Raw genomic sequence first — 14,596 nt, forward strand, 5'->3', positions numbered from 1 at the left:
TCACCTCTCCAACCCCATCTGAATCTTAGTCTTACACTTGCTGAAAATTATTGTATTATTGTTTTAAATAACACATGAATTTCGTAGTAAGATTTATCTCATTCAATTTTAAATTTTGATTCCAATTTTGTTATATCACAAATGGGTAGAAATCATATTTGATGTGTTACAGTTCTCATTAACACTTCTTTTAAACCAATTCTCCCTCTTTCTTTGAGTCCCCAAGTTTAATTCATTTCTTCGTTGATTGTAGTACATCTTTGAATTGATTTGTTTATAACTTAGGGAAAGGATGTGAGTGTTCTATTTGCAAAGTCCTTTCACATCTGAGAATATCTTTCCTATACAAACAACAATGTAGCTAAGTACATAATATTTAGGCCATAATATTTTCTACAAAAAATTCTAATTCCATAGACTGCTCAATTGTTATCTGCCATTAGCCAAAGAAGGAGGTCAGAGTAATTTTTTTTCTCTTTTAGGTATCTTCTTTTTTTTTTTCCTGCTGGGATATATGAAAGCACTTTTAAATTTAAACTTGGAATTCAAAAATTTACCAGATTGTGAAAGGAATATTATTAGATACCTTTTTTGTTACTATTATTTGGCATACATGATGCTTTATATGGAGATTATGATCTTTACATGCTCAGGAAAGTTTTATTCTGCTATAATTTTATGATTGCTTTTCAACTAAAATTTTTTTTCAAGAGTACCTGGTATATGCATTTTTGTGTTTTTATATTTTTTATAACTAATTACTTCTTGTATTTTTCATAACTAATCACTTTTCTTTCAAATTTTAGATTTTCTTTTCTTTCTACTCTGTTCTAAAAGAACTTGAATTTTCCTTCTATATGATATTTCAGCTTCTATATGACAGTTCAACTTTTTACCACCTCCAATGGAATCTTCCTCACCTGTTTGCTTTTTCATCCTCACCTGTTTTCTTTTTTTCTCATCTGACTTCTCCATTTCAGAGACAAACTTTTCTTACATATTCAGAGAACCTAAAATAGATATTTTCTGACCTTTTCTCTCTGTTGTGGAAATTACTAAAAGAACGTCTCTTCAATTCTGCAGAAGAATGTTCTCCTTATCTCGTGCTTTGGAATCTTTTCATAAAAGCCCATCTTGTTTTCTCTCTGCTTGCTCACTCCTGAATGAAGAGCCAATGAAATCTGGATCTGACACAAATAGGGGCATTGAGTATGTGGGAGCTGGTAGAAATCCCTTCTAGGATCCAAGTCTGGGAATGCATGGTGAACAGCCCCAGCTCGTTTTGGACCTAGCAAGAATTAATCTTATGTAGTTTGACTGCAATGAGGTGGAACTTTCTCTTATCCCAAATGCCCATTTCTCTACCTATGAGGAAGAATAAGGTATTTGGGAAACAACAGCTCCTTAAGTCCTCTTCTTTCCAGGTTTCTCTCATTTCTGCCTTTCCCTTCATGTCTTCCCCAAGGGGCCTGAACATCCTTTTCAGGTGCCAATTCCTGTCCCGCACCTGCCTCCTGTCTGCCCCGCTGAATCCTAGGAGTTGTAAGCTTCTGGGACAGGTGGATCTTGAGTGAAGAAGAGGATGTGGTGAATACACTCTTTTGGTCACTTAAAAAAAGAATGACCTGCTGTGGAGACTGCAACACCTACTTCCTCCCTCGTGTTAGCAACAGAAAGTGATGGACTGTCAATTTTCCATTTTCTACTTGGATTTATGTGCAACTTCAGGTAAAGGGATGGAATGGGTGGGCCTTGGTAAGTATTTTTACAATCCGTTGAAAATGGCCCCTTCCCCCCAGGCCTAATTTCAGCTGTTTACCTTAGTATCCAAATACTGTTGTCTACTTTCCTGCATATTATAAGCATTAAGCTTCGGGGGAGGCTTTATCCGAGAATATTAACTGATTTCCTCATTAACCCTGAAGTTCTAATCATCAAATATTGGTTGATAAACGAGAGATTTTGGGGTTCTTTCCACTGCACCTCTCCCACACTTTATTTTTCCAAACTGTATAGATGCCCTCCTTTGGGTTACTCATTAAATCATGAATAATAACTAGGAGGTCATTTTCTTCCTAGGAACTTGGGGCTTTGTGCTACTTGGCAAATAAACCTGGTTAAACTAAAGAAGGAGTTTGAAAATGAGGGAGATTTGGGAGTGAGTGGAGGAATTTAGAAGCTGACTTCTCCTTAATGATCCAGGTTAAAAAAAAAAAGATGAAAACGAAACTCCTTCCCCAACCCTCACTCTGGGGTGAGCAGCGAGCAAAGCACAAGGTGAAGTTTCATCTAATTATACAATCATGATCACACTTTTAACTTGCAGGCATATTCATCATACTTTTTCCTAACCAGAAAGAACATCCTCTGACTTGGTAATGATCAAACTCCACTCTCAAGTGGAGAGAAAGGCAGAAATTAGATCTTCCCGTCATTTATGCAAAGAGAGGTTCACATAAATAAGCGTCTCGCCATAATTCATTTTTTTTTTCTCCCCAAGCTTCAGGGAGGACAGCCAGCTCGATGCGCTAAACAATGCGCTGGGGTCCAGTCTCCCTGGTGAGGTCTAATTACAACACTACAGCTCAGGAACGAAACAATCATTTCTCAATGCCTTCACTCCTCACCCACGCCCCGGGCTTTGCTCCCAAGCCGAAGGACTTCCCGGCTTAACTCCCAATCGGCACCTTACCGTCTCTGAATTCTGCGGTCCTTTCTCTCCATATCACATGGAGAATCCCTTGTTGGACCCTTGAGTGGCATCAGTGTTACTGCAGCCACTGTAACCCAGATGCATATCCCGTATTGTGTTCTATTTCTCTTCGGAAAGCAGTTGCTTAGTACGCACCACCTTTGCAGATGATAAACAGGCTCCAAGGGAGGAAGAGCTGTTACATAAAAGGCGATTCTTTTCATATTCAATAGCAATGGAGACTGAAGGGAAAATCATTTCATTTTTTTCCCATGTTAATTGCATTCATTCCCCCTATTTGTGAATTTTTATAGTGGCTGGGAAAAAAGATGTATCCCCAGGAAACCTGGAGGCTGTGGTTGTGATGGCATCTATTATCAATTTCAGGGAGCACAGAAAGAGGATGTATTGAGCCCAGGCTCTTAAGGAATCAATTCAGAAGTTTTTATTGATGGATCAGAATCCCAATAGTTTATTGATTTTTACTCTGAAACGGTGCCTGCTTGGAGGCTACTGAGTGCCAAGTAAGTAAAGGTTGGTGAAAGTATTTTTGAAACTGGGTTTCTAGTTCAAATAAGTCTTAAGATACGGATGCTCTTAACTCTTCTCACTTTTAGGTGCATCCATTAAGGAAGGGTTTTCTAAAGTTCTTTGCAGGGCCCTGCACAAGGAAGTAATGCCCCTCTCCCAAAAATGACTTTTGAGTAGCCCTCCAGATATTGAGGCAGGTGGAAAATCTGTTTTTAATTATTTGAGCATAGAACCTAGCTCTGATTTTTATATAAAGTATATATTGCTGCTATCACAAATGACTACAAACTTAAACCAACTTCATGTTAAAACAACACAAATATATTATCTTCTAGTTCAGAAGTCCAAAATTGGTTTTGCTGGGCTAAAACCAAGATGTCAGCAGGCCTGCATTCCTCTCTGGAGGCCCTTGGAGGAGAATCCCTTGCCTCGCCTTTTCCGACTTTGGAGGATGCCCATGCTCGTTGGCTCATGGCCTCTTTCTCCATATTCAAAGCCGGCCGACCCCTGGGATTACACTGGGGCCACCTGGATACTCCCGGATAATCTCCCCTTCTCAAACTCCTTACCGTCGTCACACCTGCAGAGTTCCTTTTGCTACAGAAGGTAACATTTTCACACGTTCCAGGGATGAGGATCCATGGCATCTTTGAGGATGATTTTTATGCCTACCACATTTTGAATTAAAAAAAAAGAGGCTCATAACCTTCCTCTCCCCCTTATTTCCTGTAAGCCTATCTTCCAGTCTCAAACTCTTGGAGACAGCTTGATTTGCTTAATTCATATCAGAGAGTTCATGTAGTATTTGTCCTTCAATGCCTGGCTTGCTTCATTCAACATAAGATCCTCAAGATTCATCCATATTATACCGTGTGTTAGTGCTGCATTCCTTCTTACAGCTGAGTAGTATTCCATTGTGTGTATATTCCACATTTTGTTTATCCATTCATCTGTTGATGGGCATTTGGGTTGATTCCAATTTTTGGCAGTAGTGACTAATGCCGCTGTGAGGTATGCATATATCAGTTTGTGTCCTTGATTTCAGTTGTTTTGGGTATATACCCAGCAGTGGAATTGCTGGGTCATATAGCAAATCTATAGCTAGCTTTTTGAGGAACCACCCAACTCTCCTCCACAATGGCTGGATCCTTCTACATTCCCACCAGCAGATTTATATCATTGATGTGGAGACAATGGCCACAGGAGTTGCTACAGACAGGGAGAGGGAAAAAGAGGTGTGATATGGGGGCGTTTGTGGGACTTGGAGTTGTCCTGAATGATATTGCAGGGACAGATGCAGAACATTGTATATCCTGCCATAACCCACTGAGTGGACTGGAAGAGAGTATAAGATATAATGTAAACTATAATCCATGCTGTGTAGCAGTGCTCCAAAATGTGCTCATCTCGAGCCGCGCTGTGACGCGGCGGGCGGCGGGCAAAGGAGACAAGCCCAGCCGAGCCTAGCCGTGCCGCGGCGGGCGGCGGGCGGGAGAGGCGAGCCGCGCTGTGCCGCGGCGGCGGGCGGTGGGCGGGGAAGCCGAGTCCGGCCGAGCCCGGCTGAGCCGCAGCGGGCGGGGGGGCCGAGCCCAGCCACGCCGGGCCGGGCGGCGAGCGGGAAAGCCGAGCTCAGCCGAGCCCAGCCGAGCCTGGCGGCGGGGTTTCTGTTCTTTGTTTTTGTTTTTTTTTTTAATTTTATTTTTTGTTGTTCTTGTTGTTCTTTTTTTTTTTTTTTTTCAATCCTCTCTTTCTTGTCCCCAATATTCTTCTTATACTATTTTACCTTAACAATACAATAGGTCCTACAGGAAATACCTCACATTTGCTGGGTTTCCTCACCCTCCACTGCCTCATTTCTCTGTGAATAGATTTAGCCTATCTACACTATCCCCTTTCCCCTACAACTTGATATCCTCCACCATCTGCTATCTCTCCTATATTCCATCTCCCTTTCTTTGATCCACAAAGTGTCTAACTCTTAATTTCTAATACCTTTGTTTAGTTTTCCATCTGGTATTCGTCCCTGAAACTATTACCTTTCTTTTCTCTTTCCCTCTCTCGCGAAAACAATAGCCTCTTAGTACGTACCACATTCCTCCCATATTCAGTTGTCTACCTCATTATAGGTACTTTCCTACTACTATAACTCTACACAATTTACATGATCTAACCTCCATCCTCCCAGAACTCATATTGTTGCTTTGTAAACATATATCACCAATACTACTTCACACTTTTTCCTTCCTTACACAATTGACTTTCCCCAGCACTAATACTTTCCTTTAAAGTGAGCTTAACTAGCAATAAGAAATTGGAATAAGAAGAACAAAGTGACAAAGAGAAGATATAACACTTACGCAAAAACAACAGCTAATTAATCTCCAAGACTAGACAAAGAAGCTAAGGAACTGATTAAACCCGTCAAGAAAAAATGTTGACAAGACAGCAACAAAAATCTACAAACCAAACCAGTAATCAGGAAAACATGGCTGAATCCAATCAACAAACTGAAAATCAGGAAGGGGGGCAGGACTTCGCACAAGCAATGAAAGATCTCAGAACATTTATCACCGACAAATTTGATGAAGTAATGAAAGAGGTTAACAGCGTGAAGACAACACTTGGAGGGGAAATTGCAGGCATGCGCAAAAAAATAACAGATATGATGGAAATGAACACCACAATTCAAGAAATCAAAAATACACTTGCAGCAAATATCAGCAGACTAGAAGAGACAGAGCAGAGAATTAGTGATGTGGAAGACAGTGCATTGGAAATCAAACAGATAGTAGAAGTGGTCAATAAAAAGGTAGAAAAAATCCAGATAGGACTTAGGGACCTGAATGATAACGCAAAACGCTCAAACATACGTATTATAGGCATTCCAGAAGGAGAAGAGAAGGGAAAGGGGTCAGAAGGAGTGTTGCAGGAAATAATGAATGAAAACTTCTCAAATCTACTGAAAGAGACAGATGTACATATCCAAGAAGCACAGCGCACTCCACTGGTCATAAACCCCAACAGGCCCACCCCAAGACATATACTTGTCAAATTATCCAATGCTCAAGACAAAGAAAAAATTCTAAAAGCAGCAAGAGAAAAGAAAACCATCACATACAAGGGAAACTCCATAAGATTAAGTGCTGATTTCTCATCTGAAACGATGGAGGCAAGAAGGCAGTGGTATGATATAGTCAAGGTACTAAAGGAAAAAAATCTCCAACCAAGAATACTCTATCCAGCTAAACTAGCATTCAAAAATGATGGAGAGTTCAAAATATTCACAGATAAACAGAAACTGAAAGAGTATATCAACAAGAAACCTCCCCTTCAAGAAATTCTTAAGGGAATTCTGCAGGAAGAAAGGAAAAAACAGGACAGTCAGAGATGGAGGAGAGTGTAAAAGCAACAAGAAAGACAAAAATAGAAGGGGAAAATAAAATAATACAAACAAAATATAACAAACACAAATCCAACCAAAATATGGCTACCATAAATAACTCTCTAAATGTAATAACACTGAATGTCAACGGATTAAACTCACCTATCAAAAGATTCAGACTGGGACACTGGATAAGGAAATACGACCCATCTATATGCTGCCTACAAGAGACACATCTTAGACCCAGAGACTCATGGAGGTTGAAAGTGAATGGCTGGAAAACAATCATACAAGCAAACAACAACCAAAAAAAGGCAGGAGTAGCTATATTAATATCAGACAAAATAGACTTTAAATGCGAAACAATTGTGAGAGACAAAGAAGGATACTATATTTTAGTGAAAGGGACAATTTGTCAAGAAGATCGAACAATCATAAATATTTATGCTCCTAACAAGGGCGCCTCTAAATATGTGAGGCAAACGCTGGAAAAACTAAGTGAAAGAATAGATGCATCTACAATTATAGTGGGGGATTTTAATACACCACTATCAACTCTGGACAGAACATCTCAAAAGAGAATCACTAAAGAAACAAAACATTTGAACAGTATATTAGAAGAGCTGGATCTAATAGACATATATAGATCATTACACCCAAACACAGCAGGATATACATTTTTCTCAAGCGCACATGGAACATTCTCCAAGATTGACCATATGCTAGGCCACAAAGAAAGGCTTAATGAATTCAGAAAGATCGAAATCATACAAAACAATATCTCTGACCACAGTGGAGTCAAGCTGGAAATTTGCAAGGGACAGAGACCCAGACTTCACACGACAATTTGGAAATTAAACAGCACACTCTTAGAAAAACAGTGGGTCAAAGAGGAAATCTCAAAAGAAATCAATGACTACCTTGAAACAAATGATAATGATAACACAACATACCAAAATTTATGGGATGCAGCAAAAGCGGTACTGAGAGGGAAATTTATAGCCATACATTCATATATCAAAAAAGAAGAAAGAGCAGAAATTGAAGAATTAACTGCACATTTGAAGGAATTAGAAAAACAACAACAAAGTAACCCAACAGGAAGAAGAAGGAAGGAAATAACAAAGATAAGAGCAGAACTAAATGAAATAGAAAATAAGAAAGCACTTGAAAAAATAAACAAGACCAAGAGCTGGTTTTTTGAGAAGATCAACAAAATTGACAAACCTTTAGCGAGACTAACAAAGAAAAAAAGAGAAAAGATGCAAATACACAAAATAAGAAATGAGAAAGGTGATATCACCACTGACCCCACAGAAATAAAGACTATCATAAGAGGATACTTTGAAAACCTATATTCCAACAAAAATGACAATTTAGAGGAAATGGACAAATTCCTAGAAATACATAAGCAGCCCATACTGACGAAAGAAGAAATTGATGATCTTAACAAACCAATCACAAGCAAAGAGATAGAATCAGTCATTAAAAATCTCCCAACTAAGAAGAGCCCAGGGCCAGACGGCTTCACAGGTGAATTCTACAAAACATTCCAGAAAGAACACCAATCCTGTTGAAACTATTCCAAAAAATCGAAACAGAAGGAACACTGCCTAATTCCTTCTATGATGCCAACATTACCCTAGTACCAAAGCCAAACAAAGACACCACAAGAAAGGAAAATTACAGACCAATTTCTCTAATGAACCTAGACGCAAAAATACTTAACAAAATACTTGCTAATCGTATTCAACAACACATTAAACGAATTATACACCATGACCAAGTGGGATTTATTCCAGTTATGCAAGGATGGTTCAACATAAGAAAATCAATCAATGTAATACACCATATAAACAGATTGAGAGAAAAAAACCACATGATTATATCTATAGATGCAGAAAAGGCATTTGACAAAATACAGCACCCCTTCCTGATAAAAACACTCCAAAAGATCGGAATACAAGGAAACTTTTTGAACATGATAAAGAGTATATATGAAAAACCTAAAGCCAACATTGTTTACAATGGCGAAGTCCTGAAATCCTTCCCTCTAAAATCAGGAACAAGACAAGGATGCCCATTGTCTCCGCTCCTATTTAACATTGTCTTGGAAGTACTGGCTCGAGCACTGAGACAAGAACCAGATATAAAAGGCATTCAAACTGGAAGGGAAGAAGTCAAAATTTCATTATTTGCAGATGACATGATCCTATATATAGAAAACCCTGAGAGATCTTCAACAAAGCTCCTAGAACTCATAAATGAGTTTAGCAAAGTCGCAGGTTACAAGATCAATGCGCAAAAATCAGTAGCATTTCTATACACCAATAATGAGCAAGATCAGGAGGAAATCAAGAAACAAATACCATTCACAATAGTAAATAAAAAAATCAAATACTTAGGAATAAATTTAACTAAAGAGGTAAAAAACTTATACATCGAGAACTATACAAGATTGTTCAAGGAAATCAAAGAAGACCTAAATAAATGGAAGAATATTCCCTGTTCATGGATAGGAAGACTGAATATTATTAAGATGTCTATCCTTCCAAAACTGATCTACACATTCAATGCAATCCCAATAAAAATCAACACAGCCTTCTTTAAGGAACTAGAAAAACTAACTATGAAATTTATTTGGAATAAAAAGAGGCCCCGAATAGCCAAAGACATATTGAAAAAGAAAAACGAAATAGGAGGAATCACACTTCCTGACTTCAAAACATACTACAAAGCTACAGTAGTGAAAACAGCATGGTACTGGCATAAGGAGAGACACACAGACCAATGGAATCGAATTGAAAGTTCAGATATAGAACCTCATGTATATAGCCATATAATATTCGATAAAGCCACCAAACCCTCTCAACTGGGAGAGAATGCCCTATTCAACAAATGGTGCCTGGAGAACTGGATAGCCATATGTAGAAGAATGAAAGAGGATTACCATCTCACACCTTATACAAAGATCAACTCTAGATGGATCAAAGACCTAAATATAAGAGCCAAGACCATAAAGACCTTAGAAAGCAGTGTAGGGAAACATCTACAGGACCTTGTAATAGGAAATGGCTTCATGAATATCACACCAAAAGCACGAGCAGCAAAAGAACAAATAGATAAATGGGACTACCTCAAAATTAAAGCCTTCTGCACCTCAAAGGAGTTTGTCAAGAAAGTAAAAAGGGAACCCACACAATGGGAGAAAATATTTGGCAACCATATATCTGATAAGAGACTTATAACTTGCATATATAAAGAACTCATATATCTCGAAAACAAAAAGATAAACAACCCATTTAAAAAATGGGAAAAAGATTTAAACAGACACTTCTCCAAAGAAGAAATACAAATGGCTAAAAAGCACATGAAAAAATGCTCCAATTCCCTAGCTATCAGGGAAATGCAAATCAAAACTACAATGAGATACCATCTTACTCCCATAAGATTGGCAGCCATGAAAAAAACAGTAGAATACAAATGCTGGAGAGGATGTGAAGAAAGGGGAATACTCATCCATTGCTGGTGGGAATGCAGAAGGATCCAACCATTCTGGAGGACAGTTTGGCAGTTTCTCAAAAAATTATCCATAGATTTGCCATATGACCCGGCAATACCACTGCTGGGTATATACCCATCAGATCTGAAAACAAGGACACAAACCGATATATGTACACCAATGTTCATAGCAGCATTGTTCACCATCGCCAAAAGTTGGAATCAATCCAAAAGTCCATCAACAGATGAGTGGATCAATAAAATGTGGTATATACACACAATGGAATACTACTCAGCTGTAAGAAACAATACACTACAATCGCACGTGATAACATGGATGAACCTTGAGAATCTTATGTTAAGTGAAGCAACCCAGGCATTGAAGGACAAATACTATATGACCTCAATGATATGAAATAAGTTAACTGCCCCAGAGAGCTAGAGTCTGGAAAAGTGGCTTACTGGAAATCGGGGGGTGGAGGAAGGATGTGAGTTAATGTCTGTAGGGGTGGAATCTGTGATGAGCTGGGGGTAAGTATGAGCACAAAGAAGGGACAAAATGGGGGCAAGGGGTTACCTTCGGGTGGGGTTTTCTGGGTTTGAGTGGGGCTGGGGATGGGAAGAGGGGTAATATGGTCCAAGAAATAGGTGGGAGGGAGGGGCAACATACAAACATGGGAGAGTGCCAGAAGTTCGTTGAGAACTAAATGTTGAGTAAAACGTATCAAAGTATAAATAGGAGGGTCACCTGGTTAGGACGCTCAGGGGGTATGGTCTGATGCGTGACGGACTCCGGAGGGAATAACTGAAGGCTCATTTTGCCAAGGTGGGTTCTACCATTGGGTGGGGTGGACCCATATCCTGGGGAAGACTAATGCCGTCGAATAGAGAGAACTGTATCTCTCATGAGAAAGGACGGCTCCCAGGGCATTAGATTGGCAGGCGTTGTGGGCCCTAAGGGGAGGGGAAAATGGACGTGCAATGGATGGAACAAAGGTAAATAAGGGGGCAAAAGAGGAGTTATGTGAGAGTACACGAGGATGAATATAAAACAGCTAATATTACACCAAAAACATATAGGGGACGACAGACTAATAGTGACAACCATAAGACAAAACATAGGATAACTAAAAAATTTAGAAAACTGTACAACCTAAAGTATGGACCACATAGTAAGCACAAATGTTACCTTGTTTGAAAACTATAGTTTCGGAATCTGTACATCAGTTTCAGGAAATATGATATGAATAAGTTAAAAGATTATTGCTGTGGAAGGGAAAAGGTTTTATGGTGGATCTGGGGAAATACTGTATATTGTATATATGAATTTTGGTGATCTAAGACTCTTCTGAAGCTGACATTATGTTGGGATTCACTTTACGGGAAGTTTTGGATCACAGAGTGGTTCAACAATGGCAGCGGAGGAATACTGATATGGGATGTTATTGACAGGATATATATGGTTGACAGGGAGTTATACAGGGCATATGCCCAGGGTATATGGTAATGTCTATATATACTCATAGTGGAAACAATTAAAAACAACAGCTGGGGGGGTACTGGGCTCCTGGCCGGGGGGTCACTGTTGTGGGCCCTGGGAGAGCAGCGGCAATCCTCCAGGTGCAACGGCAAGAACCAGGAAGGAAGGAGGGCCCAACAGTGGGCTCTTGATACTAATGGCTACACTTTTGAGCCTATGCACCTGCAATAAGAACAAGGCCTAGAGTAGCATTGTGCCTGGGGGTTTCCTCCTGACAGCCTTCATGTTACTCAAATGTGGCCACTCTCACAGCCAAACTCAGCATGTAGATGTGATGCATTCCCCCCAGCGTGGGACACGACACCCGGGGATGAGCCTCCCTGGCACCGAGGGATCACTACCACATACCAGCTGAAGAAGCAACTATAAAATGACCTTGACTTAAAGATTCAATGCGGAACAGCAGAATATACCTGTCTACATATAATAACATGACTTCGGGAAGCGGTTTGACCTAATGTAAGGGGGAAATGGAAAGGAGAAATGAGATTATAAGGCTGTGAGTCTCTAAAAAAGAGTCTGGAGGTTGTCAGAAGGAATACCCCTATGTACAACTGAACAGAGTCTAAGAGACAGATAAGGTAGATACAACCCCAGGTATTGGTTCTTTTGAGGGATAAAGAGACCCACGGGTTCTATGGTCATGGCAGAAGGGGTTCACTGCCATGACAGATGGCCCTTCTTTGGAGCTGGTGTTTCTGCGTGATGGAAATGGACTCAGAGGGGATCTCTTTTCACAAGACTTGCATGCTACTTTATTGGAATTGTAGTTGGTGCTGAGTTTAAGATATATGTAGGGGATTTGAATCTCTGGACTGATAATACGACACCCAGGCCCAGAGCCTCAACAGACTTCAGCTCCTACACTTTGACTTATTGGACTTACTCCACTCAGCTAACATGGAGTTGAAGAAGTCAACCACCACAACATGGAGCCTAGAGTGTCTACAACTAGAAGCGGGAAGAGTGCATCCAGTACCCATGTGGAATCTAAGCCCTCACTTGACATAGGTGTGCAATGGACACAACCAATCCAATGTCCACAGAGGAAATGTGAAATGGGTGTGGGAACGGTAGCCATGGGGGCTGCTGGGTGTGGGGAACGGGAGGAAGAGAAGAGATGTGGAGGCGTTTTCGGGACGTGGAGTTGTCCTGGATAGTGCTTCACGGACAATTACGGGACACTGTAGATCCCCCCAGGGCCCACTGGATGGAACGTGAGAGAGTCTGCGCTATGATGTGGACCATTGACTATGGGGTGCAGTGATGCTCAGAGATGAACTTACCAGGTGCAATGGATGTATCACGATGATGGGAGAGAGTGTTGCTGTGGGGGGAGTGGGGGGCGGGGGTGGTGGGGTTGAATGGGACCTCATATATTTTTTTTAATGTAATTAAAAAATAATAATAATAAATAAATATTTAAAAAAAATAAAGTGATCTCCCTTTACAAATTAAAAGCAACAACAACAACAAAAAAAACAAAATGTGCTCATCAAATGCAATGAATGTAACACTAATGAAAGAAGTTGTTGATGTGGGAGGAGTGGGGGGTGTGGGGAGGGGTATATGGGAACCTCATATTTTTTAACGTAACATTGCATGTGATCTATGTATCTTTTTTTAAAAAAAGAATAAAATTTTAAAAAATGGATTCTAGATTTTTCTAGGAATCCAAAAATCAGGGGAGATTTTCTTTTGTTTTGTTCATTAATTTCCCAAGTATTGGTTACCATATCAGAACATGATATCACCATGAGCAGCATGGCTCATACTATTTGAGTTGACACACAACCAAATCAAACCAAAACAAAGCACCCCTGTATCTGCCTGCACCTGTCCTTATCACATTCTCTTTATCCTAAATAAAAGCGCAAGTTCCTGGCACATTTGTCCTATCTCTTAATGGTGTGTGCCTAAACATTTGCATACTAAAATATGTATTACTTTATTATAAATGGATTTTTAATTTTCTTTTATAGTACAGTTAGGACATTAGGTTAATTTTTCCCCTTGCACCTATGCGTATAGGTAGATTATAGTACCCATGCAATTTTTCAGTATAGTAAAGGAGAAATTATAAAATTGTTATACAGTCATGGGCAGTGGGTCTGATGTGTGCATCTCAGATTCCTGCTGCCCTATTCAGATGATGAGAGCCTGTCTTCTCCCAGCCAATGTGATCATCTATGCATTGGATTTTGCTCCCTTCAATCCCCTCCCAAATTCTACTGAACCGATCCTTGTTAAGCTGGTCAAGTAAGTCCCCTTGACTTATTCTATAGTTCTGGTAAGTAACCCACTCTCAAGATAATGAGCTTCCCAGGAAAGTCTCTGGAAGACTCCAGAATTCTGAGGGCTTTTGGCAAGACCACCCTTCCCACAGCAGTATTTCAGGGAAGCCCATCGAACCCCCTGTGCTCCTGACATTTACCTTGTCTCCATCATACCTCCCGCCTTCCCACTACAAGCCATCTCAGTGTCCCATGCCGAGGAGGAGGCACTAATTACAAAGATGAGGAGCCCCAGGACCAAGCCCATTGTTCCTTACGGTGTTAAGTACCTGACAAATGCCAGAGGGCTGAGCCTTTCCAGCTAACAACCCCTACCCTGGCTCTTATCCTCACTATGGCTCCAAACATTTCCCTAATCCAAGGCATGCACCGCCCTCCCTTCCCCAACCCCCATGGAACACATAGTTTGTCATCTGCAAAACCCTCAACCTCTTTTTCAAAAGTTCCTTTCACCTCTTTACTACCGGAGACTTGGCTGTTTCAGGACTCCACTTCCACCACTGCGTGTTCTTCCTTACTGCCCCTTCCAGACCAAGGCTCCTTCCTTCTCTCTTAAACCCCAGCCCATTCAAAGGTCATGGTGGGAAGGGGAGGCAGATGGCATCAGTTTAAGGGGGCACTCACCACCTGTCTTGCAAAAAAATGGCTGAGAAGGG

General features: G+C 40.4%; 1 protein-coding gene across 1 annotated transcript in view; it reads right to left on the reverse strand.

Annotated features, from left to right (window-relative positions):
- The window catches only part of TACR1 (tachykinin receptor 1), a 203,229-nt gene that overhangs the window by 140,159 nt on the left and 48,474 nt on the right, over positions 1–14,596 (reverse strand). The gene's annotated exons all lie outside the window — the stretch shown is intronic.

Source organism: Dasypus novemcinctus, chromosome 17 (assembly GCF_030445035.2).
Source record: "Dasypus novemcinctus isolate mDasNov1 chromosome 17, mDasNov1.1.hap2, whole genome shotgun sequence".
NCBI classification, from domain to species: Eukaryota; Metazoa; Chordata; class Mammalia; order Cingulata; family Dasypodidae; genus Dasypus; species Dasypus novemcinctus.